Raw genomic sequence first — 3898 nt, forward strand, 5'->3', positions numbered from 1 at the left:
GTGTGTGTGTGTGTGTCTGTGTGTGTCTGTGTGTGTCTGTGTGTGTGCGCCTCATATGCAAATTATTACCAGTGAACTTTCCTTCACTAACAACCAAATGAGGTCTCCAACATGAACCATTATTATGGCTGTGTGTGTGTGTAAATATGTGTGCGTGGGTTTTTCCTCCTTCATGTTAAAAAAATAAAGGCGAGATGGAAGTCCACTACACTTAAGGACTATTTTTCATTCTTCAAATCAAAAGGTATTTGTTTAAGGGCTGAAATGGTGATCATGATAAATTTTCCCATTTTGATCGTAATTGATATTTATCACAATCTAATTGTTTTGCTGATACTGCCCGTTCGAAGTGCAAACCGACTTATTACTTACACTATAGATTATAGTTTATTTCCATATAAAATAAAAAACCATGCCTGTACAATATTCAGCACATTGTTTTTGTTGAGGACACATGATACAGTTCCCCTCTGGTCACCAGAGCAGTAGTGCCCTCTACAGGCTAAATACTTTTCCTCAGACAGAGTCCTCTTACAGTTATGTTTTCCATGTTTGTGTCTGCAAAATCAACAGGTGCAAACTAAGTGAGTGGTCCGTTTTCCTAAACTACTAAAGCAACATATTAAATGTAAAAAAACCTCCTGCCAAGAAAGAACCTTAAAGGTTTAGCACACGACCAGACAAAGGAAAGCAGTGCATGTGGTAACATCTAATATATATAATATCTTTTGCTATAATACAAAGAAATATGGCTCTTTATATTTTTGCTCCTGTTTAAATGTCTTTCATGTGTGTCAATGGCTGCAAAAGAAGACAAGAGTAATGTTTTGGTACAGCAGCTACAGCACAGCTCATGCTGCAGACGAACTAATGTGCGTGTGTGCGTGTGTGCGTGTGTGCGTGTGTGCGTGTGTGCGTGTGTGTGTGTGGTGTGTGTGTGTGTTCTTTGCATCCCTCCCCCCTTTTCAGCTTTAACTGTTGATCTCCAGAAGCCCATTCTGAGCGGTCTCCAGTGAAAGGCTCTTTGGAGAGCAGTGTCTCCTCACGTCAGGAAACAAAATAATCGTAACTCAAGCTTTTTCCACAGCTTTTAATTACATCTCCGTATCTGAAGAATATTCAAGTCCTAAGAAAATAGAAGTTCCAAAAAAAGAACCTGTCATGTTGGGATTATTAATTTACTAAATCACAAATTAAATTACAATTTACTGCTTTGCACAACTTTCAAATGCACAAACTGAGCTGTATCACACAGACACACTGTCTGTCGGTGTGTGTGCAGGAAAAACATTGTACTTGCATGTGTGCTTGGGCAATTAACATAGCAGTTGGGTAGAGATCAGCTGTCCACCCCTCTCTCTCTCACTCACACACACACACACACACACATATGCACACGCATATGCACATATGCAGCTATCTCCCAGTGGTGGCAGGTGCATGTTTAAGTGGTGTGTAGTTTGAGTCCAGTTTGTCCAACTGCCTGGGAAGGCAGCTCTCTAACACATGCACACATGCACACATGCACACATGCACTAATACACACACACACACACACACACACACACACACACACACACACAACACCACACACAACCAGGGGAAGAGCCAGCAGATGTCTCGGATTTGGCCGCTGACAAAAAAAACTCACTTCTTCTTTTTACAGCTTACATTGGTCCCTGCGATACAGTAACCACCCACACACCACACACACACACACACACACACACACACACACACACACACACACACACACTTACTTTGCATTTTAAACATCAGTGTGTCATTATCCAACTGTCAGTGATGCCTTGGTAGAATCCCTTTAGAAAAACAACAAACCACGGGGCAGACATGTTGTGGCCTGTTTTTTCTGTCCAATGCTCCCTGAAAATGTGCACATTCAATTAGGGGCAACACGTTTGTGTGTGTTGCCCGTCAGGTTCTGGCTCAAAAAATAAGTTTTGGGGTGAATCTTGCGACACGACACAGAATATTTTTAAACATTACATATTACTCAATTAGAACATCATAGAAAGTAGGAGCCTAGACATAAATGTGTTACATTTCTAGGTCTTTTGACTGCAGAGAAAGCACCAGCCTTGATATTGTACAATAAGGCCTTTAGACCTCACTAAATTTATGAGTTTCAGCGAACTACAAACCAGAAATAGCAGCAAGAAGGGTCATAGTAACCTTTCCACGAAGACGTGGGAGAGGGGATGTGATCACTGAGGAGAACTTGTGACGTGTGATATTTCCTGAAAGAAGGACTTTTCAACCAGTTCCATAAGATAAGGTGAGGTGACACAGAGTGACTGACATCTCGTGAGCAGTAGAGGCTTTCAGTGTCTTTGCTTGACAGCACAGCAGCAGGAAATTTGATCTGATCTTTTCAGTGGACCAACATAAAGATAAAAGTTGATTATACTGTTAAAAAAAGACGTGTGATTCAATAGCACTAGAGGGATTCAAGCAGGTTTCTGCATCAGCTCAGCTGTTCAAGGAAAGTGAGACAATTTGTTTTCTGAAATAGTTTGTGAACGTGAACCGAAGCCAGTGGGAACATGATGAACCTGGACCAGCACCATACTGGCCCGGGTCAGCCTCACAGTGTGAAAAAGGCTCTGGAAACCTTGAATGGTCCTCCCAGGCAGGGTCAGTGTCTGGGAAACACAGCAGGTTCTCTTGTTATTGTGTGCAAAACTGGGACTTCCAGCATAACCAGTGGGTGATGTTTAAGGGGAAATTCTGCTAAATTATTTTACACTGTAAAAACCTACAGCATATCAAACACACACTTACCTACAGTACATCTGATCCTGGATGACGGGCCGACTCCTGTTGTGCAGTGATAGGCTACGGCTCACCAAACCCTGGAAACTGAACATTATTCATACACCTGATTATTTCATTATTTTCTGCATGAATCCATTCAGTATTATAAAGAAAGTCTACTATCAAAGTGAAATTACTGGTCTCAGAAAGTACTACTCAGCCTGTGAAAACAGTTTGTAAGAACTAACCGATAACTAACTCTAACTCTAAAGAACAGAGAACCTGCATTACAATCTGGAATGGAGAATTCAAAACCCCGACAAAATCCCCCTTTATCGTATTAATCATTATTCTTGTTTTGTGTGTCTCACAGAGAGGACCCAATGATGATGCAGGTTTACACAGGATGCTTTGCATATGAGGTAAGACCATTTAATTATAAATAAATAATTGTTTGTTTTTATGCCATTTTTATATATATTCTTTGCTTTTATGTATCAAGACCAAATGCATATAACCTGGGGAAGTGGCACTTCTAAACCTCCATTCTGTGGTCGTAGTTTACTTTTTTATTTCTTAGGCCTCAAATAAAGTGAATGAGGTGTAATCCCAGCTTTTAGGGTCGGGACCTCCCACATGGGAACTTAATTTGTGGAAAATGAATCATTAATTTCTACAGAATCTGTCTAGATGTTTTTTGAAGTAGAGTATAATTTGCAACATTCAGATTCACATGGCAACTTGCATTATAAAATATGCAAAATGAAATGTTTTACTGCACAGCACCACAGGACTCCTTAACCTATGTGATTAGGAATTCTTAAAATTAGTGTTGTGTCACGTAGAAATATGATAATCTGAGGTAGAAGAGGTGGGGTCAAGCGAACTTTAGAACTAAATGTGACCACAGGCAGATCAAAGGTGGAGAAACCCTGATAGGGTTAATACAGTCAAGCTTAAAAACTGGTTCCTTGTAACTGCAAACTCTGTGTGTGTGTGTGTGTGTGTGTTTGTGTGTGTGTGTGTGTGTGTGTGTTTAAAAGAGGCGTGTGTGATTGTTTAAATGAGACACATTTTCTGTGTTTGTGTGCGCTCCAGAGAGCTGTGTGAATACATGTGCTAG

At 40.5% G+C, this 3898-nt stretch overlaps 1 protein-coding gene across 6 annotated transcripts in view; it reads left to right on the forward strand.

The window, feature by feature from the left end:
* Positions 1 to 3898, forward strand: part of LOC116699374 (nuclear receptor coactivator 2) — a 60277-nt gene that overhangs the window by 6058 nt on the left and 50321 nt on the right. For 5 of the 6 annotated variants that reach the window (XM_032531909.1, XM_032531914.1, XM_032531915.1 and 2 more), the window contains exon 2: positions 3149 to 3197. The exons of the other annotated variant lie outside the window; for it this stretch is intronic. The gene's annotated coding sequence lies outside the window, so the exon portion shown is untranslated. The remainder of the gene's footprint in view (positions 1 to 3148; positions 3198 to 3898) is intronic. 6 annotated transcript variants of the gene reach the window in all.

The sequence above is a fragment of the Etheostoma spectabile genome, chromosome 12 (assembly GCF_008692095.1).
Source record: "Etheostoma spectabile isolate EspeVRDwgs_2016 chromosome 12, UIUC_Espe_1.0, whole genome shotgun sequence".
In the NCBI taxonomy this organism is placed as follows: Eukaryota; Metazoa; Chordata; class Actinopteri; order Perciformes; family Percidae; genus Etheostoma; species Etheostoma spectabile.